Source organism: Pleurodeles waltl, chromosome 10 (assembly GCF_031143425.1).
Source record: "Pleurodeles waltl isolate 20211129_DDA chromosome 10, aPleWal1.hap1.20221129, whole genome shotgun sequence".
Taxonomy (NCBI): Eukaryota; Metazoa; Chordata; class Amphibia; order Caudata; family Salamandridae; genus Pleurodeles; species Pleurodeles waltl.
In genome coordinates, this window is record NC_090449.1 from 587,319,998 (window position 1) to 587,346,442 (window position 26,445).

Consider the following 26,445-nt stretch of genomic DNA (forward strand, 5'->3'; position numbering starts at 1 on the left):
AAGAAGATGGATGAAGATTGACAACCTTGGCAGTTGCCTACAGGTCTTATCGAAATACAGTGGATGAAGAACGCCCATCCCTGACCCCATTTCAGAGAGACAGAATTATGAACAAATCGTCAAAGAAATTCTGGTAGAAACAAAGGCGCATTTGAGTGGCTCCAACAAAATGGTTCCAGACACCAGTAAAAGTTAGTAGCCATAATGAATACTTGTGCAAAGTTCTTATTATGACATGTTGCACTTTTAGGCATATGCGCTGAAGCAACATTACGGATGCAAGTGTTGTGGCACCGTATCTTTGTGTGTCACTGTGCTCACAACAGCATTATCAAGCTATCCAATCAATAACTGAAAAGATGACAATCGGCAGCAACTGCTCCCCACAGAATCTTTACCTCACCCACCGACCAACTAACGTTCTGGCTCAACATTCTACTCCACTTTCATACCAGAACTTTCTACCACAAACCCTGCAATAACATTAAAACAGACCTCTGAACATACATCTAGGAAAGCCCAACTATGTAATGAAATGGCCATTTTGGAACCCAATAGCACTTGCTACCATCAGCTGCCTTACACATACATGCGCATTGGGCAACACATACTGCAAGACGAGGGACAGGGAGATTAATGGTCCAGTGAACTGTCTCCAGGTATAATCAGTCTCAATAATTGAGTACACTCTTCCAAACAGAAACGACTGGGAAACCTATATGTTAGGAGCAAGAGCCCTCACACATCCAGTCCCTGGGACTTTCCATGCCAGACTAATGAAAATAGCACAGAGGCATCATCAATCTAAACCTGGACGCGAGTGGTAGCATAAGTACTTGGTAGCACAGCTCAGCCCTCCACTATTCCTAACTGATCTGCATTTTCTTTGCCTAACCCGAGATCTTAAATGCGGACTCTGCATGCAATGGAAGAATCAAAACATTGTGCTTCTTGATCACCAGATCCTTTTAAAATGATAAACAGAAGGACAGTTACTGCATTTCTTCTGAAGGACCTATAAAAGGTATTGAATTGAGCATCACATTAACATCCTTATGGGTTTTTCAACTAAGTCCAAAGAGTGAAGGATTACGAGAGTCACATCTCCGGAACATGGTTAGCATCATCATCCAAAAAAAAGTAAACTTTGCAATTAATGCCTCCTGTCATAACAGCACCATCACAAATTCTATCTATGTAAGGACCTTTTGGGGACCTGGGGTCTTTCTTTCAGTGGTTACTGAACAGCACTGTTTACCACAGGTATCCCTGGGCCACTGAGATAACCATATTTCTCCCTTTCATCACTTGATGCTCCAGAAGTAGCAAAGAAGAGCGGTTAGGCTGACACAGGAGGTGGTAAATGATAGAAACTCTTGATACAGCATAACATTAGAAAATAACACACACACACACTTAGTCGCAGATAGTACTTTAACTTGAGACTAATGGGACATTATTAACAGGTAGATGCAAGGGGGAGGGTCAAATTATGATCTACATAAAAATCAGAAGGGGCTATCACATTCTGTAGCTATGAAAGAACTTCAAACGCATTATCTGTGGGTATATGTTATGTATTCGGTTTCAAGGAACATTATGCCTGAAGGCTAATATCACCCCATGGGAATATGTTCAGGTTTTCTTACCTCCTGGACTACTTGTGTTTATTACAATGCTCATAAACAGTCAGAAAAACACCATGTTTACAGTTTGAATATGATCTGTCTGCCCTCGAGTGTCTAAGTGAAAGCCTACACAACTTAGTGGGCTTTGGACTTGAGAGCCACAAAAGCCCACTACGTGAGCCAAACAAGTCTCATCCAGGTAAGAGGCCAGTTTAGGATGTCAAAGTCAGTGCTATAAAGGTCTCAATAGCTACTTGTTAGACCCAAGAGGTCTCAAGCACTCACTTAATTTCAGTGGTGAACAACAACAGGGAGAATGAAGAGCCCTAAAGGTATTGCAGAGAGGACCAAATTCAAGCACTCTTAGCTTCAAACTAGTTGGTGGCGTTCACGCTTTTAGGGTGGCATAGGTACCAGCCGGACTGGAGGCACCACGTGGATCCAGAGGCTAGTTATTCTGTCCATACTTTGCCATACACTGGCTCCATAATAATGCAAGGGAGAAGCATATACCCTTTTGTATCAACAAATTTCCTCACTGGTACAAAACGGGTAAAACACTGATCCATCAGCCCATAGTGCTATCCTCTAGAGAATCTCAATCAGAAGGAGATCAAAATGTTGACTTGATCGGTGGAGCCTATACTATAATGTATACTTATTGTAAATGGGTCGTGCTGTTCTTTTCCTTTTGATAAGTGCTTATGATTGGCATTTTTTACATGTGTACCACAGCTCTTAGAGAGCACCAAGCAGGGTTTCTTTTACTCAAACCCACTGTGCCATTGTATATTTTCCCAAAGGAATACATGTTGCTTTGAATAAATGATTATTTGATTGGCTACGATATTCTACTTGATTTGTATTCAGTATGATTGTTTTGAGACTAAACAGCCACTGCTAATGGCACAAATCCCCCGTGACATAGATGAAGTGGGATGACCACTGTCTTGCTAGGGCTGGTTGGGTGGGCTGACAGCCATCCTACCAGTCGGGGCCACTGCAGGCTTGGTACATATGGCGGAAGGTAAGCAACTCTGGGGGTGATTATGACCTTGGCGGACGGCGGAGGCCGTCCGCCAAGGTACCGCCGCCAAATGACCGCACCGCGGTCAAAAGACCGCGGCGGCCATTCAAACATTTCCTCTGGGCCGGCGGGCGCTCTCCAAAAGAGCGCCCGCCGGCCCAGAGGAAATGCCCCTGCAACGAGGACGCCGGCTCAGAATTGAGCCGGCGTAGTTGCAGGGGTGCGACGGGTGCAGTTGCACCCGTCGCGTATTTCAGTGTCTGCATAGCAGACACTGAAATACTTTGCGGGCCCTCTTACGGGGGCCCCTGCAGTGCCCATGCCATTGGCATGGGCACTGCAGGGGCCCCCAGGGGCCCGCGGCACCCCCTACCGCCATCCTGTTCATGGCGGGTTTCCCGCCATGAACAGGACGGCGGTAGGGGGTGTCTGAATCCTCATGCTCCGCCGCCATGGAGGATTCCCCCGAGCAGCGGAAAGTCGGCGGGAGACCGCCGACTTTCCGCTTCTGACCGCGGCTGAACCGCCGCGGTCAGAATGCTCGTGGGAGCACCGCCAGCCTGTTGGCGGTGCTCCCGTGGTCGGTAACCCTGGCGGCCACCGGCCGCCAGGGTCAGAATGACCCCCTCTGTGTTGTCACAACCTCAGCTAATTATCTTTGCCTCATTGTCCGTGGCCAGCTATTTCACAACTAATTGTGGCTTATGAGCAACTCACTCCAGCAAGGTGACCTTCTAACAGTACTTCTGTCCAGTGGGCCCTATGCAAATATGTCTTACACTTTGGAACCTGACATTGAATACTGGGCAGTTTGTGTTACTTATCTGGTTAGTCATCATAGAAAGGTTTTTTTTCCCAGAGTTCTCCATCCTCCTGGAGGGCAAGTAACAGCAAGCTCTGTTAGTGCCAAACATCTATGTGGAGTCTACTTTAAATGGAAAAAGAACAAGTAATGGACGGAATGCTGGGCCTTAATCCATTTTTGTTTGCTACCCCTGCCGTTCCAGTTTGGACCCACCTATATGCAAATCAGTCTTGACCCTGTTCCCCATGGGAACGGTCCAGCCCGAACTGCCAAGCCAGGACCTCCCTGGACTGGACACAAGCATCCTAGGACCGGTTTCAGGGTATCACCATTCATCAGCTAGGCTAGCTTGACTCCAGTGGCATGGGGAGCATGTCTACATTAAATTCATAAGAAGCAGATGTTACTGGCTAGAAGGGGTTAGCCCTTATCCTACTCTGGGGCACAGAGAACGTGCCTGAGCCAACCAAAGTTCAAGACTGTTTTAAATTTCAAAATCTTTCTGCAGTCATAAGAAGCCAAATGCATGCACTTTGGCTTCACCTTGGTAAGTTTTTCCAGACAGTTTTGCCTCAAAGTCGTCAGGATTGTTTGTGGATTAGAGATATACTGGTAATGCTACAGAGCTCTAGGTGCCAGGCCTGCACAACACAACAAAGAGAGAGTGGTCAGTTTCTGTGGAGAGGAGGTAAAAAGGTTCTACAACGGAAGGGGCAATGATTACTGACCCCCTAGTCAAGCAGCTTTGGGTAGGTTGCTAAGGATAAAGGAGCAAGCAGAATGTCATGTCCACAATGGAAAAAGAGAAACCCACAGGTGAGTCGCCATTCTGTATAACCTGAACAAAGTGAGCAGTAGTCCCTGACCTCGTGGAAGGTTCATTTACACCATGCTGTATGTGCCATATGGAAGGCAATTAGAGTTGGTCCCCAAAAAAAAACCAATAAAACACAAGTATGGGAGCTTGGAACCTCTAAAGGAGATTGCCAGTTGGTGGCTTACCCACTCGGGGTGCAGATAAAGTTACCTGTCCCACATGGTTATTTTTGTCACCACCTGTCCCCCTCATAGCCTTGGTAAATGGCGCAGTAGCTACCCTTGCCTTGCTATGATTGGGGGAATTCTGGTTCAAATGGTGGGCACTATGAGTGGACTTGAAAACTCATGAATCCTCTGCAAAGGGAGGGGGGCTAAGTAGATTAACTAAAGAAAAAACAGGATAGCACCACTTTTCCCAAGTGAACAGGTCGTTTCCATTCCATCACAATGTACAATTGGGCAAGAAGAAAGAAGTAAAACGTTCAAGCCAAGGTTGTGAATTACAAGACCCCTAAGGAGTTATTATTTTGGTCCCTTATAAAGTTTAACCAGTCTGTTGTTAGAAAAGTCAAGGGTAAAAGAGAAACCCCATCTCGACAGATTTTCTCTTTTATTTTTTAAGTCTGGGGACTGGAGGGGAGGAGTGCCTGGCAAACTACATACTTTAATGTGCTTTCACCTTTCCAGCATATTATTGCTCCTCCCAGCTTTTCCTGCTAGAACGTCCTTAACTGTAACATGGGTCCATATTGGCTTTCAAAAACAGTCCATTTTACGGCAACTTCAAATAAACCTAGTTTATACTGGAAGCCATTCTTGCTTTCTTACAAGCTGCAGTCAAAAAGATAATAAAGAGGGGGGACTATGACTTGCCTTGGCAACATTTTATTTTCGCTTTCGATCCAAGATATTCTGAAAAAAACCATGAGCTTTGGGCCTGCCACTTGCTGAGAATTGAATGGCTTTGTGGACTATCTCAGGTTTCTGATTTTGATTCCATGGCTTTCCACCCTAGTCTTGTGTTTGCCCTGTCAAGTGGCATTTCAGCCTCATTGCTCTGGCTGACTGGTTTGTATCCTAGCACCGCTCCACGAGAATATTTATTTTATTTTGTCTGTCAGAACTATGGCAGTGCATTAGTGTCCTTGCTCTCTTCCCCCGCCACCTCACAAACACTTTAATACAGCTCTGGATTTAAATTGATTAGTGCCCATACTGCTCAGCACACCACATGGAACCAAAAAAAAACGAAACCTCTGCAAATAATCTCGTAGACATTTCTGTCACAGCCAGTGCTTAATTTGTAAGTAAAAATGTGCCGGTAGCCAAAGCACTCCTCTTAAACATGCGGCTGCTTCAATTAAATGTGTGAACACAGAATACTGAGGCAGCGTAATCCTGAGGCCACTTCGGGCCTCTTCAATCCATTTAAAGCCACTCACTGCCCCTTCGGCTCACTCTTGCAGCTTTCGGCTTTGTCCCATTATGACGCTTTTTCTTTTTTCTCTTCCTTCGTGTTTCTCATATGTGTCTTTTGCTCGCAGTAAATGCTTGAGGCAGAAAATAAGTGTTCTTGCTCCGCGACTGAAACAAGCACAAATTAAGCACTGGTTACAGCCATTTTGCGTTTGCTAACCAGGGAGCATGACACTGAGGAGTAGCAGCAGAGCTCCCTGCATACGCTGGGGTACTGCGAACTGGTTCCCTCACATTTCGATTCAATAGATAACAGCAACTTAAACTTTATATAGGAAAAAATACAATTTATTTCAAGACCGGAGGCTCTTATTATGCTATTTCTTGCTTTTAATTTGAAAAGCAGCACAGTCAAGAAATGAAGAACACCAATCCCATAAAGGCTCGAAAAGGTCTGGGCCAATGGGACAAAAAAAAAAAAAAAAAGACTAGAATGGGCCAATCAGAGCCCAATATCACCAATATATACCTATCTAAACCATGAGCAGTCCTCTTTTCTTGCTGCTCGCAGTCAAGATAAGTACATATTGGTTATATGTTTCTCTTTAACGTGCCTGCTTTGATTCTTATTTGCATGCATGGTTATTTGTTTCTTCCTTTCATTATACGTATAGTTCATAACTTGACTTTCAGTTTGTACGCTTTTGTTTACCCGCCCGCGGCTTCTTTTGGTGGCGCCCGTTGCCCCACTCCTTCGTCGCCGGCGTACTAAACACCTCAAAACAGAAACTCTCCTTTTCGGGAGCCACTCTCCCCTTCGCTATGCACCGTCAAATTCACCTGTTTCGGCTGTATTTAGCCGCGTTTCATTGATTTATTTTTTCAGGCTCCCCTTATCGGCAACACATGTCGCTCCCTCTCCGACACTTCACATAAATTCTCAGCATCGCTGGGTGTGTCCAGCCTTATTTTTTCCCATTAAGGGCGCGGCTTTGCCCTTAAACATGCCCGCTCCTCGTTTCTCCTCAAATTTAACCCTTTACTTCCTGGTTTCCTTGTTTTTGCTCATTTCCTGTTAAAGAATGGATTTTTCAATTTTTTTTCCAAGGCAATGACAGTGAGGAAGAGTTTAAATCTAACGTAAATGATTTTATTCAGTCCTCTGTGGCCAAAGCCGTTTCTCTATCTATGAAGAGGGTCACAAAAAATCTGGAAAGCTCTGTTTTATCCCTTATGTCACAATCTACACCGGCCTATCTGCGGGGGAATGCAGAAAGCGCAAAGCCAGGGTGGCTTCTAAAAATCAATAAACTCCTAAAAAATCTGTGCTTTTGGATGGTGAGTCTATCTCACATGAGATTGAGGACGAAGTTCCTCCCAGGCCTCCAAACAAGGAAGGGAACATTTCAGGGGAAAAGAGCAAAATAAAAGTAAAGCACACTAATAGTGCACAAAAGATTGTAAATTCCACCATCCATGATATGGATGACGAATTTGTTCCTGATTCAGACATCAATAATTATGATGAGGACAATGTTCTCTCCGACTCTTGGTCTACCCCTCCTCCTAAGAGACAAAAGCCGGTGGTCGGCAATGATATCCCTTCAGCCAAATCCATTTTGGACTCAGAGCGTAATCCTATGTTTGACCCTAATCTTATCCACCACCCTAATTCCACAGAATGGTTTCCGTCATCTCATGTGGGAGATTATATAACGGCAAAGCTACGCACACCTTTAGACAAACAAACCCGATCAAAACTCAAAGCAGAATGCCCTAGGCCTGCCCTTCCTCTTCACATAACTGCTACTCCCTCTATAGACCCCTCTATGGTAACTTTCTTTACAAAATTTGGCAAAGATCCACGTAAAGGAGTGGATAGGGCCTGGTCTGTGTGCCAGGATAAAATGTTGGATATTGTGGGTCCTTTAGCACAAATGTTTGATTTGGCCCAAACAGCCAGGTTAGACAATTTGTCCATCGATTTGGAGGAATTGTCTTTATGGGTCCAAAGAGCTTTCTGTTTGTTGGGTAACGCCAATTCAGCTATGACCCATGAGAGGCGTAAAGGATTACTCCTTAAGCTAGACCCTAAACTAGCAAATTTAGCTTCAATGGACCCTGGCATCAAAGCTGATGGACTATTATTTGGCAACTCCATCAAGGAATTGAGTAAATATGTGACAACTTTTGCATCACTGGATAAAGCCCAACAATCTCTAAAGAAAGTCTTTACCAATCGTGTTTTTGCCAGGGCTGTTAGAGGCAGGAGTCGCTTTACCGGCCGCTACCCAAGATCTCAGGGTTTCAGAGGCTCCTACAATTCCTCCCGTCAGGAATTCCGTTCCCAGTTTTACCCCCAGAGAACCAGAGGTTTCAGGGGAAGGAATCAACGCTTCTAAAGATCCTCTCAACCAGCAAGTAAGTGTACCTTTTGCCCATCTTTCCGATGGGGGTCGTCTAAAATGTTTTCTTCACAAATGGGAATCGATAAGTTCAGACCCATGGGTTCTAAGTAAAGTTCAGGGTTATCCTATCGATTTTTACGACACTCCTTTTCAAACATCACTTCCTCTTCCTTTAAAATTCTCGGCAGAAATAACTTCTCTAGTATCCCAAGAAGTTCAGTCTCTCCCTCAAAACATGCAATTCAACACACTCTATTACACCCCTGTGCTTTTCTAAGCTCCATCTTCTTAGTTCTCAAGAAAAACAAAAAATAAAGACCAGTCATAAATCTAAGAGGTTTCAACCGTTTTATAGTCTATCGTCATTTCAAAATGGAGACCATCTTACATCTCAAGGATACTCTCCAACAAAGCGACTGGATGGTTTGTTTGGATATCCAAGATGCTTACCTCACCATCCCTATTCATCCAGACCACAGGAAATGTCTTCAATTCCAATGGCAAGGTTCAACGTACCAGTTTTCCTCCCTCCCTTTCGGTCTCTCTTCAGCTCCTTGGTGCTTTACCAAGTTAATGAAACCTGTGGTTTCATTTCTCAGGACCCTGGGTATACGTCTCATCATTTATTTAGACAACATTCTGTCAATGGGTCAGAATCTTCAATCCCTACTTTCCCAAATACATCTGACTTGTTCCTTTCTCATAGATTTGGGTTTTCTTATAAACAGGGAAAAATCAGTCCTCGTTCCATCTCAAAAATTGGAGTTCCTCGGCTTTTTCATAAATTCAGTGGAAGCTACTCTCCAGTTACCCGAATCAAAAATCAAAGCCATAAAATCAGAAATAACCCGCTCTTTACTCCTTCCTCCTATCTCCCTGAGGTTTCTTGCAAGGATTGTAGGTCTACTCTACTCCTCAATTCAAGCGATCTTTCCCGGCCCTCTTCATTATTGTGCCCTCCAGAGATTAAAGATTTGACATCTTCGCAAGGGTCTTGCTTATTCAGATTCTATCCTCCTAGATCAAGAATCTCATATAGAACTTCAATGGTGGCTGGAGCACCTCGACGCTTGGAACGGCAGAACTATCTTTGCATCAGCCCCAGATCTTGTGTTAAAATCAGATGCAAGTCTGACCGGTTGGGGCGCAAGATGTGGTCAAATATCGACTGGAGGTACATGGTCTCTACAGGAGTCTTCATTGCACATCAACTGTTTAGAGATGCTTGCGGGCTCCTTTGCAATCAAAAGCCTCGCAAAGAACAAAGTTCGATGTTCTAGCCTCCTCCGCATGGACAATCTATGGGCAGTTCGGTACATCAACCATTTGGAAGGTACAAAATCCAAACCTTTGGCGGAACTAGCCAAAGGTTTTTGGGAATTTTGTCTACACCAAAAACTATTGGTTCAGGCAGAATACTTGCCGGGAAACCTCAATCGAGTGGCAGGTTGGAATTCTCGTTTTCTGATCGATTCCAGCTACTGGAAGCGCCATCCTTCAGCGTTCCGAATTCTACTTCACAAATGGGGACCCGTACACATAGACCTATTCGCATCACGTCTAAATGCATAATTACCTCAGTTCTTCAGTTGGAGACCAGACCCTCTTGCCCCGGCAACGGATGCTTTCCAACAAGATTGGTCCCAATCAATCAATTATGCTTTCCCACCTTTCCTAATGAGCAACAGAGTTCTAGCTCAGGTCCGGCGCCAACAAGACTCGCTCATATTGGTAGTTCCTCTATGGCAATCTCAGGTATGGTATCCCCCTCTTCTGGAGCTAACCACAGACTTTCCGATAGTTCTCCCTGTGTTCCCAGATCTCCTCCTCAATCCCGAAGGCCAATCTCACAATCTAATTCTCAACAATTCTCTCACCCTCTCTGCTTGGAAGATATCAGGCCTTCCCAATCTTGTTCAACAATTTCAAAGGAAGCTTCAAATTATATCTCTAAAGCATGGGCTCCCAGAACCACAAAGGCCTATAAATCAGCATTGTCTTTATGGCATAGCTGGTGTGTGGGAAAATCTTGTGATCCCTTTTCAGCAGCTATTTCTCTAATCGTTAACTTTCTTGCAGCCCAATCAAGCTCAGGTAAGTCCTACAGAACCATTAATCTTTATCGCACTGCAATTTCTCTCAATCATGACCTTGTCAATGGAAAACCTGTCTGAGAACATCTCCTTATTTGCCGACTTTTAAAGGGAGTAAAATTCTCTAATCCTCCTATTCCCAAATATAGTGAATTATGGGACGTTAATGTGGTTTTACAACTGTTGCTCTCCTGGCCAGAAAATACATATGTATCCCTTAAAATGCTTTCTTCCAAATTGACAATGTTGTTAAGTTTAGTTTCCATAAAACAATTATATGATATTAAAGAATTAAACATTTCTGATCGTCATTTCACACCCACAGGTATCCTCTTTAAAATTTACAGACAGACCAAAACTAATATCTTTTCAGTTTTTTATCCTTATTTTCCAAACCAACCTAAATTATGTGTAGGAAATTGTTTAAAAGTATATGAACAAAATACAGCACATCTTAGAACGTCCTCTGCTTCACAACTTCTCATCTCTCAAAAAAACTCACAAGCCGGTTTCATCTCCTACTTTAGCCCGTTGGGTCAAGTCGGTCATGTCCCTTGCTGGAACTGATACCTCCAAATTTGGTGCTCATTCTTCCAGGGGTGCTATGGCTTCTAAAGCCTTTTGGGCCCGATCTTGCATAAAGGACATTTTAAGATCTGCAGATTGGTCTAATGACAATACCTTTCGGACCTTTTATTGCAAACCTATTGATTCAGTTACTTCGGTGGCGATTGATACGCTTTGAAAAAGCATAATAAGAGCGTCCGGTCTTCACATAAAATGTAGATTTTCCTAGTAATTTATGAAGGAAAGTCTTAATTTTATTAAAGACACGGAGGCGAGTATTATCCCACCACAAAAACTCATGCTAATCATTTTCTCTTTCCCACCCTTCAGTTACACCTTCTGCCTCTTCAGCAAACAACGCATGAAGATTGGAGTACTCCTGAAACCATATCATGGTATTTCCTTTCACAGATCTCCACTTCAAACCATCGTCGCTTCCCTGATGAAGGTCTCCATTGGATTCACCTTGTTCAGGACTGTTTTTCCTTGACTTTGGCCTTTCTGATTGTTAGTTCCATTTTCCCAATGTTTTTTTCTTATAACTAGACTTCTCGCTCAAGAAAAGAGGCCTGCTCGTGGTTTCGATAGGTATACATTGGTTATGTTGGGCTCTGATTGGTCCATTCTAGTCTTTATTTTTTCCCATTGGCCCAGACCTTTTCGGGCCTTTATGGGATTGGTGTTCTTCATTTCTTGACTGTGCTGCTATTCAAATTAAAAGCAAGAAACAGCATAATACTCGCCTCTGTGTCTTTAATAAAATTAAGACTTTCCTTCATAAATTACTAGGAAAATCTACACTCTCCCTTGAAACTCTCATCCTGTTCTCTACTATACAGTGCGCCATTCAGAACGGGATCGTGTACATTGAGTTCATGTATCACAAGGAAGAGTCCTTTTACACGCCAATTTTATCTGTTTTTTTAAATGTTTACTTTAAATTCCGGGTAGACGGTTAAGGAGAGAGCGGGGCTGTAGAAGGGGTGGCTACTCTCACATAAGAAGTGGCTACTCCCACCTGGGCCAAGAGCACAAATGCTTCTGAAGCCCCTTCACGAGTCCAAGGGAAGTGCCGCAGACCATAATGGGCTGCAAAAGACCTGAGCCTCAAAAGGCGAGACAGAAACTTGCCAAGAGTAGGCGTTCCACCTCACATCATGTTATATTGGCTCTTCGGTTTGTGACTTTGTGACGAGAAAAAGAAGGATGGCACCGAAAGAGTTGGCAGATCTGTTTATATTATTTTAACTTTGCATCAACAATTACTTAAATACAGAATGGCCCGCATCTGGAAAAGTGCAAGATGAGCACGTTCCAGTCTCTTTATTCTTCCCACTGTACTACGTTCACCATTAGTAGCGCTTCAGCCCCATCTTGTGATAGGAACACGCCACTGCTTTACTTTACACTTAACACTGTTCCTCCAACATCATCACATTGCCCATTACCACCACTAAAGCGCCAATTTATGACACAAATGCGCTACTGTGCTAAAACCTATTTCACATTGAGAGTATGGCAAAACACTCAAGCTCGTCAGTTTACAAACACCGATCTCAAATATCAATTAAAATTGTTATTTACAGTTGTTTAAAGTATGTATAAACGTATACTGTGTAAGAATCTAACTGCCCTATGTACGAACACTTTTTCCCATAGACACAGAATGGGTAAAAACCTTTGCTACATCTGGCCCTAAGTCACGTTATCAATTAATGTTTATATCTGCGCAACAGTCAATAGTTAATGCCTACTGAGTATCTAAAAATAATCTCAAATCTGGTCATAAAAGGAAATAATCCTACAAAACAGCAGCTGGAAGCATTGTGCAATATTCCACGTCGGTTTCAAGAAGAGGGTGAGTAAGAGACCCCAAAACAACAGCCAATCAAGGGGAGGTTACAGGGTCATGCAGTCCAAGTTACACTAACTAAGCAGACACTGAAAAAAACACCCACCTAAGTTCGTGCATCCAAAGGTAAACCTTTAAGAAAGCTACCATCTCGAAATTACAAGATGACAAAGGAAGCACCAAAACTTTCTGTCCTTCCATGTGTTAACAACATAGGCTATAAAATAAAGCATGGCCTCGAACAAGGGGACAGCATATAAAAATCAAAATAAAACATGTCAATGCTTTCAAAGAAGCAACTCTCTTTTCAAAACAAATAACCACTTTGGATACTGTTCAAGCAGCACTGTGTATTAAGTTAGGCATAACTACCACAACAATAGACGAGCCACTGGCATCGGTACTCTAAATATGTGGCCTTTACCCTAAAACAGACTTAGCCCTCTCTAAGAACGCACCATCACTAATGTACATGGCGCTCTCATAAACAGGGTCACAGGAAGTACATCGCAAGGCACAGAATTGCTATTTTTTAATGCAGTGTTAACGCGTCCTTTATGACTAATTTATTCACTCTGGGACTCGTTTTAGGCCAATGAATCTTTTGAGTTGATTGAAGACACCTTAGGACGAGAAAGCTGATTAACATGTCAATCCACAGGTCAATGACGTCATCAATATTTACCATAATAAAACAATTCAGATTAGTCAAAGACATTAATAAGACTCAGAAACCACCATGACCTTTCAGTCATGAATAACCACATCAGTCTAGTACGTGTTTGTGATATTTATTCCCTATTGATTACAATTCTACTAGCAAATGTATTAATCTCAAAACCAAGAAACACATAAGCATAGTCACAATATGGCAACTCTGATAAGATTTGATCAAAGCAAGAATCACGAATATTAGAACATAACACGACGTCAACATAGGTTATCCTTAGCAGAGTGTCATTATCGCATTATTCAACAAAGCATAGATTCAGTCATTTGTCTATTTGCGTCTGATTAGTGGACCCCTTGTTTAAACTCGAATTAGGATTGGCATGTCGGGCTTCATGCAAAATAAAGTGGTAACACTCGTTTGGAAAACATCTAACTATGGTCTCTGTTAAAAGAAGCAGTTGGTACCTAGAAAGGAAAGGCAAACAGACAATCACAATTTCATCATCATATAGTTACCCTCCATCTTGGCTCAGCATACAGGTTTAGTCTTCGTCTTCAGGACATCAGTTGATTCGCCATCAGACAGAGAATTCAGCAAAATGGGTAAGAAAGGGCCACTTCCCTCATAAGGAAGAAAAGTATAAGACGGGCAAAATAAGGGCAAGTATCGTTGAAGAACCAAACAGCAAAATCTCTATGCAGAGTGACAAAGTGTCTGGGTCATAGCAAAAGTTCGCAACAGCATCTCCTAAAGGCTCGTTGTGTCATAGGTTTTTTATCCCTTTTCGGTTGTAGTGTCCCCTAAAATTTGATTGGCTGGGGTTGGTACCCCACTATCTCCATCCAATGGAATTGGAATGATTTCATCAAAATTGTCACCCCATAACAGTCCTCACGTAGTGTATTGGTCCTTATGATTGACGTCTTCAGCAGATGGAATTTCTTGTGGTCCTCTTTGCAACTTTAGTCAGTGGTTCCATTGTCTGTACCGGTTCAGGCGACCTTGTACCTGCGAGTAGTCTACACTGTTGCATTCAGCAAGAATGTTTCCTTGAGCAAGTCGAATTTTATGAGAAGGGATCTACTACAGTTACATTCATCACTTCTGGAGAAATACGAGTTCATGTCCTTCAGTAAGTCAGCACACTGTACGTTAGAAAAACACATTCAATATGAAACCGGGCAGCTAGGCCTGGACTCATGCCAACTAAGGCCTAATGATTTATTAGCAGAGCTTTAGCATATAACATTTTAATATTAGTGAAAAATCATATTTTAACATAACATTTCATCATTATTAGTCAGTTTCATTAGTCCCCGTGGGCACATTTCAAATGTATTAATATATCTTTGCTAAACGTACATTTTCTATGCAGCATTATTACGCATTAGTTCATAAACATTTCATGTTCATTTCTAAGTATGTAAGCTACGCTCTCTCAGCAGCAATAGCTTCTGTCTAACATTTTGCACCAGAGACCTATTGGCTTTGTCAATGCATATACTACTGTGATCAGATATTCCACTTAATCAATCAATACTGTTTGCCATTCACACGTTTTACGACAATGTTTTGAACAAAAAGAAGCAGCATGTCAGAGGGCCAAGCCCACTGCTTCCTCAGTGATTTTTAATCCTGGCTTTAGAAATTATGTTTGACTACAACCAGCATGTTACAAATATTCCTCACGTTGTCATTAAGAAACACATCTTAAGTTTTCTGACTAGTACAAGTTTTACAATCAGTGGGCACGGATCACTTAAGATCCTTGGGTTCTCATGGTTTATTCATTAGAGTTATTCTCATTCCATGAGTGCAGTCTATTCTTAAAATGTAAAGATAGTCACACCAGAACTACTTCAAAAGATCACCATACATCTACTAAAAACCTACACAATTCATTAATGGCGGAATCTGTTCACTGAGAAGTGCTTATTTCCAGGTTCCCATTAACCCCTTCTGTGCCGCGGACGTAATGGTTACGTCCTGCGGCACAGTGCTGCTGTGCCCAGGACGTAACCATTACGTCCTGGGCACACAGCCCAGAGGGAGCGCTAGCGCTCCCTCTGTGGGGTTCCCCCCCAAGTCAGGGATGGAAGTGGAAGCCCTTCCCCTTCCACCCCTGACCCCCGCACCCTCCCCTGTGACATCAGCGCGCGAGCACGCGCTGATTGTCACAGAGCCTCCTCCCATCGCGTTTGAAGCTCAGCTTCCAGCGCGATCGGAAGAGAAATGCTTTGCATTTCTCTTCCGATCACGTGGGGGAGGCTGAGAGAGGCTTCAAAGGGAAGGAAAGTTATTTCCTTCCCTTTGAAGTCTCTCTCTGCGCTTTGGCAGCCGGATTGAAAGCAATACGGCTGTCAAAACGCCCACTAGACACCAGGGATGTTTTTTTTTTAATGAAATTGACATAAGGGAGCGACCCCTTGGGCAAGGGTCGCTCCCAGGGGGGGCAGAAAAGGTTTTTTAGGGCCTTTTCTGCCCCCAGGAGGGGCAGAAACCTCTAGGCACCAGGGATAAAAAAATAAAAAAATGTTTTTGTTTAGTTTTTTTGTTTTAGAGGTGGGGAGCGACCACTTAGGTAAGGGTTGCTCCCAAAGGGGGCAAATTATATTTAGGCAATTTCTACCCCGATTGGCCTATTTTTATGAGGCCAATCTGCCCCGAAGGGGGACAGAAACCACTAGACACCAGGGAGTTTTTTTTTTTTGTTCGTGAATTTCATGTAAGGGGATCGACCCCTTAGGCAAGTGTTGTTCCCCGGGGGGGGATTTATTTTAGGCCATTTCTGCCCCCCTGGGGGGCAGATCAGCCTATTTTAATTAGGCCAATCTGCCCTCAAGGGGGGCAGAAACCACTAGGCACTGGGGATTTTTGTTGTTGTTGTTTTACAGATGGGGAGCGTCCCCTTAGGCAAGGGTCGCTCCCCTGGAGGGGCAAATTGTATTTAGACCATTTCTGCCCGCTTTGGGGGCAGATCGGCCGATTTTAGGTCAATCTGCTCCCAAGGGGGGCAGAAACCACTAGGCACCAGGGATTTTTTTTTCGTGCCGTCATGCAAGTGGAGCGACGTTGTAGGCAAGGGTCGCTCCCTGGGGGGGTGGGTGGGGGGGAATTTATTTTAGGCCATTACTGCCCCCCCTGGGGGCAGATCGGCCTATTGTTATCAGGCCGATCTGCCCCCAGGGGGCAGAAACCTCTAGGCGCCAGGGCAATTTGTTTGTTTGTTGTTGGGGTCAAATTTATTTTAGACCATTTCTGCCCCCCCTGGGGCCGGCTGAGCTAGAGGCCAAAATCCACAGGTAGGCACTTTGCAAAAAACACCTATGTTTTCTGGGAAACAATGTGATGTGGCCACGTTGTGTTTTGGGCCATTTCCTTTCGTGGGCGCTAGGCCCACCCACACAAGTGAGGTACCATTTTTAATCGGGAGACTTGGGGGAACGCTGGGTGGAAGGACATTTGTGGCTCCTCTCAGATTCCAGAACTTTCTGTCACCGAAATGAGAGGAAAAAGTGTTTTTTTGGCCAAATGTTGAGGTTTGCAAAGGATTCTGGGTAACAGAACCTGGTCAGAGCCCCACAAGTCACCCCATCTTGGATTCCCCTAGGTGTCTAGTTTTAAGAAATGTGCTGGTTTGGTAGGTGCCGGCTGAGCTAGAGGCCAAAATCTACAGGTAGGCACTTTGCAAAAAACACCTATGTTTTTCGTCAAAAAAATGGGATGTGTCCACGTTGTGTTTTGGGCCATTTCCTTTATTGGGGACTAGGCCTATCCACACAAGTGAGGTACCATTATTATCGGGAGACTTGGCGGGAACGCTGGGTGGAAGGAAATTGTGGCTCCTCTCAGATTCCAGAACTTTCTGTCACCGAAATGTGAGGAAAATGTGTTCTTTTAGCCAAATTTTGAGGTTTACAAAGGATTCTGGGTAACAGAACCTGGTCAGAACCCCACAAGTCACCCCATCTTGGATTCCCCTAGGTCTTTAGTTTTCAAGAATGTGCTGGTTTGGTAGGTTTCCCTACGTGCCGGCTGAGCTAGGGGCCAAAATCTACAGGTAGGCACTTTGCAAAAAACACCTCTGTTTTCTGTAAAAAAATGGGATGTGTCCACGTTGTGTTTTGGGGCATTTCCTGTCGCGGGCGCTAGGCCTACCCACACAAGTGAGGTATCATTTTTATCAGGAGACTTGGGGGAACATAGAATAGCAAAACAAGTGTTATTGCCCCTTGTCTTTCTCTAAATTTTTTCCTTCCAAATATAAGAGTGTGTAAAAAAGCTGTCTATTTGAGAAATGCCCTGTAATTCACATGCTAGTATGGGCACCCCGGAATTCAGAGAAGTGCAAATAACCACTGCTCCTCAACACCTTATCTTGTGCCCATTTTGGAAATACAAAGGTTTTCCTGATTGCTATTTTTTACTCTTTATATTTCAGCAAATGAATTGCTGTATACCCGATATAGAATGAAAACCCACTGCACGGTGCAGGTCATTTATTGGCTCTGGGTACCTAGAGTTCTTGATGAACCTACAAGCCCTATATATCCCCGCAACCAGAAGAGTCAAGCAGACGTACCAGTATATTGCTTTCAAAAATCTGACATTGCAGGAAAAAGTTTCAGAGTAAAACGTAGAGAAAAACTGCAGATTTTTCACCTCAATTTCAATATATATTTTTTTAAGTTGTTATTTTCTGTAGGAAACCCTTGTAGGATCTACACAAATTACCCCTTGCTGAATTCAGAATGTTGTCTACTTTTCAGAAATGTTTCGGTTTCTGGGATCCAGCATTGGTTTCATGCCAATTTCTGTCACTGGCTGGTAGGAGGCTGAAAGCACAAAAAAAATCGTAAAAATGGGGTATGTCCCAGTAAAATGGCAAAATTGTGTTGAAAAATTGGGTTTTCTGATTCAAGACTGCCTGTTCCTGAAAGCTGGGAAGCTGGTGATTTTAGCACCGCAAACCCTTTGTTGATGCCATTTTCAGGGAAAAAAAACACAAGCCTTCTTCTGCAGACCCTTTTTCCAATTTTTTTGAAAAAAAAAAACAAACGAAATTTTCACTGTATTTTGGCTAATTTCTTGGCCTCCTTCTGGGGAACCCACAAAGTCTGGGTACCTCTAGAATCCCTAGGATGTTGGAAAAAAAGGACGCAAATTTGGAGTGGGTAGGTTATGTAAACATAAAGTTATGAGGGCATAAGCGCGAAGTGCCCCAAATAGCCAAAAAAAGGCTCGGCACAGGAGGGGGAAAACGCCTGGCAGCGAAGGGGTTATGAAAGACTGTTCTATATAAATGAGGATTTAATGGAAAAATCCACTGTTAAAAAGTGGAGATTAAGCAATTTGGTCTCAAAATCAAAGGTTCTGCAAATGTGGTTTCTGAAGAGTTGTGTATCTTTGCTGCAAGGAAATTCACCTTTAGCCCTACCTGGAGGACTGGTAGGCGGCACCCTGTTCTGCTCAGTCATCCTATGTCTTCAGCTAATCTGACACACACACTTATCTTTGGAAAATCAATAAATTGCCACTCGATCTACAGTTCCAATAACTTAAAATTATAAGACCACATAGGCTCCGCTCGACGTCCCTTTCTTGACGTACCAGTAAAATAAATATAACAAAACAGGTTTTTCAATCTGTTAACGGAGTTTTCATTTTGTTAAAATTATTGTAGTAAGCCTAGGTTGATTGCTCGATGGAGTAATCTAAATGCAGAGATCTACCTCGGATACAGTGGTTCATCATATGACAACAGTCTAGGAAACTTCGCTGGGTGAACGTGCATGCTACCGTTACCAGTGTTCTGTTTTTACTTCTATCCTAGTTCCATCATGTAACGCAGTTGTGTCAGGGTGGATTCGTTCAGATGCTTGAGAATGCCAAGAACGCAATTTTCTTTTTCCAACTCCATCTTTCTTTCAAATGCAAGCAACATAGGACTGATGGTGGCCCGAAGACTATAACTAATTCAGTCACTGGTCTATTGAATCACCACCAGACTTCTAAATGCAAACCTGGCATGTAACTGACCTTTACGCAGCACTACTTTATAAGTAATCCTGATCTGTAGTCAACTATTGTTTACTCCTGCTGTAGCGTGACAGGAAGTGCTCTAAATCTGCCTGTGTTTCACAGATTATCCTCATAGCTAAATTATTTTTTTGCCAGGTTTCCCCAGGGAATGTATGACAACTTTAGCCTGTCCCGGCTCTTCAGCCAGCAAGATTTTGCTTTCTGGGTCTTTCAGGGTTTCTCTTTGTCATACATGTGTGCTCTCAAGTCTATGCATATGAATCGCTGTTTATTAATACTGAAGAACTAGCTGTGACTACCATGGCTGATGCTCGGTCCTCTATGCAAACTTTCTGCTCCCCAACCCTACCAACTTTTCAAAGGCAGATTACAGAGAGGTAATTATACTTTAAAATTGGCGACACAAGTCAGACACGTTTTGCCTAAAATTTCACGGATTACTAAAATTATGCACAAATGAAAAACGTGCATTTTAGGCTGTTCCATCAGTGATTTGAAAAATAAAGATACACAGAAAGGGTCATAACAGAAAAAGATAAAAACATTACCAGCTGTTCGAAAAGGTTGCAGGCCTACATAATTGCAAACGGCTCAAAGGGGCACTATCCCTGGGAGACTACTTCTTCCCTTCGGTCCAGTAAAGAGTTTGAAGCAGGTCGACCTTCGATACGTTTTTTGACATAACGAGGGCTAAGAGATATTTCGGGGATGCACACAGTTCAATCTAGGGTTCCCATTAACCAAATTCCTAGGTTTTTCCTGCTCAAAACATGCTGCTAATTAGACAATGTATGACTCTCTTTAGGCCTCACCCCGCTAGGAATTGTAGCCCTAAACTACATTTTCAAACTTGCTTATTTACAGCTATGTACTGGTTACAGAGGATTCTTAGCGTAATAGTGCTCGTGTTGTTGCCTTTGCGAAATTCAGAAAAATAACCAATAATTGCAACTTACTTTTTGGAAAGGGGAGCATTGAATTTTAAGAGATAACACAGATAATTCGACTGTGAATACTATGGTAGCTTCAATCAGATTCTTTATGTAAGACTGCTTTATCCAGTATTCAACCTCCCTTCGGACAATGACAAAATAATTCTTTAAAAACCAGTTGAGGTCAATGCATTCAGTTTCAACTCACAGATTTTGGCATCTTGAGGACACAACATGTTATGTCACTTGCTTGTAATAAAAGGTCCCTTTCGTCTCTCTGAAACACTCTGGGTTTTTCTGATGAAAAAATTGTCAAAGATAGGATTTCAATGGACAATTACACTGTCATGTAGTTTCTCGACCTGCAGAGGGCAACCACCTTCCGTATTATCTGCCCTTTATAAGTTCAGACTTAGTACAAAGTTTGCATCATATTTGGAGTAGAAGAATGTGAAATGATTGGTCCGAACTGACACGGTGCATCTCACAAATTAGACCTGTGCCTGGATGCTTTAAAAATGAAATCTGAAATCCTGGCAAATGGGTGTTATGGCAAGACTAGAGGTCAACATTATTTCAATGTCCTTCATTGCCACTACTCACAGCAGTACCTTTAAAGAATATGGAACACAAACAAAAGTTCAATCATAATAAAAAGTCAGAACACCCAGCCATCTTCCTTCTTTTTTTGCTGCTGCTCATTCAGTTAAGTACTTTTAATGAGTGCTCTGTATTGAAGTGTGTGTACAGCTTTTGACTACCTGAGAACTGGAAGTTTTCACCTTAGTTCATAATTTATGTGAGACTATGAGATATATATATATATATATATATATACACACACACACACACACACACACACACACACACATATATACATATACATATTTTGTTTTTTAAGTTTGTGTGGTTAAGGTTATATGATTCTGTCATGGGTTAGGAGATTTATTGTTTCCTCTAAAAACTGTTTTTTTCCACAAGCGTTTGCATTTATTTATCTCATTGTAATGACATTACACGAAAATAAGGATTACCACTTGTGTGTTTTAAAAACTAGTTGGTGGATACAACCGCTGAGCGCTAGCTAGCATGCTGGGCTCTCAGCATGTGGAGCGGAGTAGAGCTTCTGCGCTTGTTAGGTGTGTGTTGTGTATGCGTGCTGAAGCTGAAGTTGGTGGCAGGCATGGCGTACGGTTCGGTCAGCATTTCCGATTACTGGAAGAGTGGCGACAGATGCAGCATTTGCACGTTGGGCAGTTTGTAGCCGACTGGCATTGACATCAATGGGCAGACTGCGAAATGGCGACGGCTTGCATGGATTAGTGGAATAAAAGGAAGGGCTTGTTTAGCTTGGCCGTCTCACATAAAACGCAAAATGAAGGTGGCCATTTTAGGAAGTTGGGAATCAATTGTATTAGTAAAGGAGAAAATATACTTGACAGGTTGGGATGTAGGGAGCAGTTTTTTTACGGTTGCGCTTTGGATTCAGTCAGCTGGTGTTGCGTGTAGGGTAGTGAACTGAGCTTCGAATGTGAATTTACCTTGAAAAAACTAAAGACAAGAGGTGTTTGTCAAGCAGGAACAGTTGGTTTAATTAAACACTACGGGGGGAGAACAGTTACAGAAATGGGGTCTGAGGACTGTCTCAAAGTACTATCAATCTGAGCAATGTTTTATACATTTATCTTAGCACCATAAAACAATTTCAGTGTTCCTTTTTAGGTAGGGACTGTGGGCCTTTGTATTGGAGTCATAAATAAGGTTGTGATAACAAATGCAGGTGGGCCTCGACCTTGCATGGACACAATGTGGGCCAGTGAGTAACATGTTCAGATATCCAACCTGAGGGATGAGTGATCGCTGAGTGTTGCTGTGTTCTGATTGGCTAAATATTCCTAACTTCATGTGGTATCGGACTTTATGGTGCTTTGGGAATGTGTGCACCCCTCTGGACATGTGTGATTTAATGGGGCCAATTTCCTTGGATCATTGTGGTGTTGATGCGCCCATCTGGGGGACTGATCTGACTTTCTTGCGCCCGTGTTTGTCTGCTGGCTACATGCTACCCCACCTGTGACCTGTCAATCCGTAACCTTAGGCCTAGGTCTTGGGGTCTTTCTTGACCACGTACGTCTGAGCCAGAGTTGATGGAGAGTTCATGAGGGGTGAACTCACTACTAGTTATGTGATTTCGTTCTTATATGTGAACATATCATTGTGTGCATCAACATCAACTTTTTCAATATTAACATTCCCCTCCCACCCCCCCCACCCTCGCCCCTGTTGGATTTTCAACTACACCATCTAACCCATACTTCATGACGGTCAGATTATTGGGGGCTTGTTCTTTGTCATTTACTACTTCTCTAACTACTTGCATTCGGCCCAATTTGAAGACTCCATTTTTACAGCAGGAAACCCCCACTTGCAGGCTTGGTGAGAAGGTACAGTGTTGCGGGATTAGTCTTGTATTGGATCAGATTCACTATTATTCTATGGGGTTCTACTCTGTTGGGTTGTTTCTTGGCCCTAATCCTACATAGATCTAGATGGAGAAGGTATTTTGCTTTTTCAGGGCCTACCTTGTGGGAAAAGTAAAGCCTGTCTGCCCCTACTGCATGTGGTCTCAGTGAACCGACGTAACATGACCTGGCTGATGTCTTGGAGCCCATGGCGGTCATATGCTGATACCATGTGATGTATAAGAGGGCACTGTGTAGTGCATATGGAATGCTAGTGTTGGGTGCGGTGTAACTATAGGTGACAAAGGAGAGGTCCCTACGAAAGCGCGGTGACAATTTCTGGATGGACTCTATTTGACTCTGCAGTTCTTTGGCAATAAATGAATGCAGCAGCACCCATAATAAACAGAGGGTATACAAATGTGCAACAATACATAACTTATTTAGCACTGCAGGTCTTGGGATGAATCCAGGGGACATGTATGCAGTCCTCTAATGATTAGGGGTTTCTCAGTTTTAATCAGTTAAAAAGTTTGCAGTGCAGTTCCAAGTTCTTGATCTTGTTGGGATTATGGATGTGGTGCAGTGCAAGATAAAAGTTTAATGTGCGGTTGATCCTGCTGTGGTTATTGATGTGGTCGCTGAAAAGTGATGGTCTGCTGTAAAGGTGGTGTACTTGGAGGCTCGATTGCAGACCTGTTGGATAAGAGCTAGGTTTGGTTTGTTATTTTAGAAAAACTCATCCTTGCATGTTTTGTCGCCAACCATTTCTTAGGAGTTCCTGTGCCTTTCTTGGGAGGAAGGTGGAGGGGGGGGTCTTTCAAGCTTTATTCGCACAATTTTTAGTGAGGCACCGGAGGATGGCCCTACTCGGGGTATCTGTTGTGAAAACTATTTCAAAAAGTGAGTTAAAAAATAATGAGCACACATTAATTTTATGGGTTGCTGGCCTCCCCCCCCCCCCCCTCCGTGATTGACTAGGTGCACGGCAGTAAAGCATTTTTAAAGGCTATTCTCATGGGCAGATGGGTGATTTAGCTATTAACTAGTGCTCTGTAGGTGATGCCAGCCCTCCAGTATCCTAGTGTGCATGTGGATGCCATAAGTGTGGGTGGTGTTTTTTGATCTGCACATGCGCGGGATGATATATAAAAAGTAGGCGTGTCGCACTGAATGTTTGTTAACGATTGCAGCATGCCCTCAGGTCATGTGTATGACCATCTAGTCTTGGCATGCGCATGCAACCTGACCCTCCCTGCTGGCACCACCTGTCTTGAATAAGCCCTTTTTCTAGGGCCTACTTTTGAGCTAGCTTTTGGCTTTTTTATACTGATTACTGGGTGCATCCCTAGACCTTCACATGATCTGTTATCTTAACTGTCGTGAAAAAGGGGGGATCACATATCTTTGCGGAAAAGGAAGAGGCAAAATATCCCAGCATGGAGAGTCTGATGCAAGGCCAAGAACACGTCAAATTTTGCCAAAATTATGGTAATGGACTGGGACGATTGATTGTTCTGATGAACCCCATCTACTGACTCAACACCATGCGGTGCTCCACAATCTGTTGGTCTTTTTGTACGTGCTGTGGAGGTTATGGTGTATTCACTATCCCAAGCATACGGGAAACCTGGCTCCAGATGCTGGAGGGCAGCTTTGTTTTGGAACTGGAAGTGGACTTCAATTTGCCTGTAGGCAGTTAGCTTTCTGGGGGTGCTGTAGGGACCACATGCCACAAAGAAATGTTGAGGTCCCGGGCTGAGTGCGTGAGAACGGGGACCTTTTGACTTGGTCATTGGAACCAGTCTCAACTGACTTGTGGGTGCGGGGACCTGGGTGTTTGTATTTAAGTACTGTTCGGGGACCCGCCCTGCCCCTCTTTGATAGACTGCCCTCCCCTTGGGGTGTGGCCAGCTAACCCAACCCTGGGGTATCAGCAGCAGAGTGGGACTTAAGTGCTTGAACGCACCTTTAATGGCGGACTCTAGTGAGGATACCCGATTGACAGAACAAGTACAGCGGCTCTGAGCTTCCTGAATTTAAGTAAAGGCTTGAATCTGTAATTTTGTCTCGTTGATCCTTCTTTTGAGTTTTAGTACAACAAATTTTGAGGTGTGAGTAAAATGGATGGTTCAAATTGGGGGTTTTAACTTACTGCACATTTGGGATCTGCATCTGTGTGAAGACATTGCTTCCCCAAACACTTACCCCTCCCTGCCAGAGTTGTGGTCCTGTGTCCTTGTTGGGCTGGGTTTCTTTTTTGTGGTTGCTGTTGCCATGGGTTTGTCCAACCACCTGACCCCTGTTGCTGTGCTGTGGTGCATCGGTGGACTGACTTTCCTGAGTGTAAGGTGCATTTGGGTTTCCCTGTGCTTGGTTTTGTGGATGGCAATTTTGCAGGGACTGGCCCCGGGTCGTCGACCTCTGTTCGTGATATGCCTTTATCCAGCATCCGTCGGCCACGTGGCCCATTCTGTGGCAATAGTAACATCCTCCAAGGTCTGGCTGCTGCCAAACTCCCTGATCTCTGCCGTTCCAGCTAGTTTGAAACCCTCTGGGTTTTGTTGTGGAACTCCCTTCAAAACTGGAACCATTTGCATACTCGAGGCCAACGAGGCCCCTTAGAGCGTGGTCTTTTTCAATTTGTGTTGGACCAACTTAGCGGGTTCTCTCTGGGCTTGCTCCCTTCATTCCCGGCCCTTTTCTTGTATCTTTTTATGATTGTTTAATATGTGAGCGTGTATCTCCCGCCAGGGTTTTTTTATCTAGCCCTACATTTCTGTCCAACCCGCTTTGTATTTCGGTGGGCAGACCCTTTTTGAGGATATTGTAAAAATAAAATAAAAATGCAACCTGGTGGCCCATATGGGTCCATGGATGTCCTGTGTCTTGTCCCCATCATTTCCTCATCCCATCCAGAAAATCTGCTATGGTGGGAGTGCATGTTCTCCATGCCACTAGGGTTTGATGGGCTGACTGCGATGGACCGAGGGAGGGGCTGTGTGGGTGAGGGGGTCTGAGTCAGACTTTGGCGAGCTCTAATGCTGTACTGAGGTGGTACTGGGATTGACTGGGCCTACTGGCCTGCGAGACGGTCATGCCTGGACCTAACAGTTTGTTGTTCGGTAGGGGACCCTTCCGCTCCCTTGACTGGCAGATTGGTATAACCTATTGAGGGGATAGCGGGCATTGGGCAGAGCACCTCCATTCCTGCATTTGGCGGGGAAGGTGCAGGCACCTTGCTTACTGTGCGGTAGTGTCATCAGTCTGGGCTCCCTCGAAGATGGCCCATAATTTCAATAGTGCTTCTCTCTTGTCCTTCTGTTGCCCTGCATATTTAGTTTGTATGCGTATTCTCATGTGTTTGATTACATTGGTGCCAAAGGTTCCCTCCTTTGGCCAGGGAAATAAGTGTGCCTTAGGGTATGTGTGTGTCATTCATGGGAAAACTTGTTACGTTTTTTGGCCTGTGTGGGAACCCTAGTTTACATGTGCTTTAGTGGAGATTCCATGATAAGGTGGGCAGTGTTTTTTTTAAGGGGACAGATGCTTTTAGATTTTCTGATTTTAGGGAACCTTAAGTTCTGCTCTGGTATTGGGGAATTATATACTCAGGGATTGCAAGTTCTAACTGCTTCATTATGAGCTCAGAGTTATTTATAGACGCATCAACATGAACATTTCACAAACACAAATAGCAAAGGGTCACAACGTAGAAGAA

The 26,445-nt window shown here is 43.6% G+C and overlaps 1 protein-coding gene across 3 annotated transcripts in view; it reads right to left on the reverse strand.

Moving 5' to 3' along the window:
- DNAJC19 (DnaJ heat shock protein family (Hsp40) member C19) overlaps positions 1–26,445 on the reverse strand; it is a 143,051-nt gene that overhangs the window by 42,071 nt on the left and 74,535 nt on the right. The window lies entirely within an intron of this gene.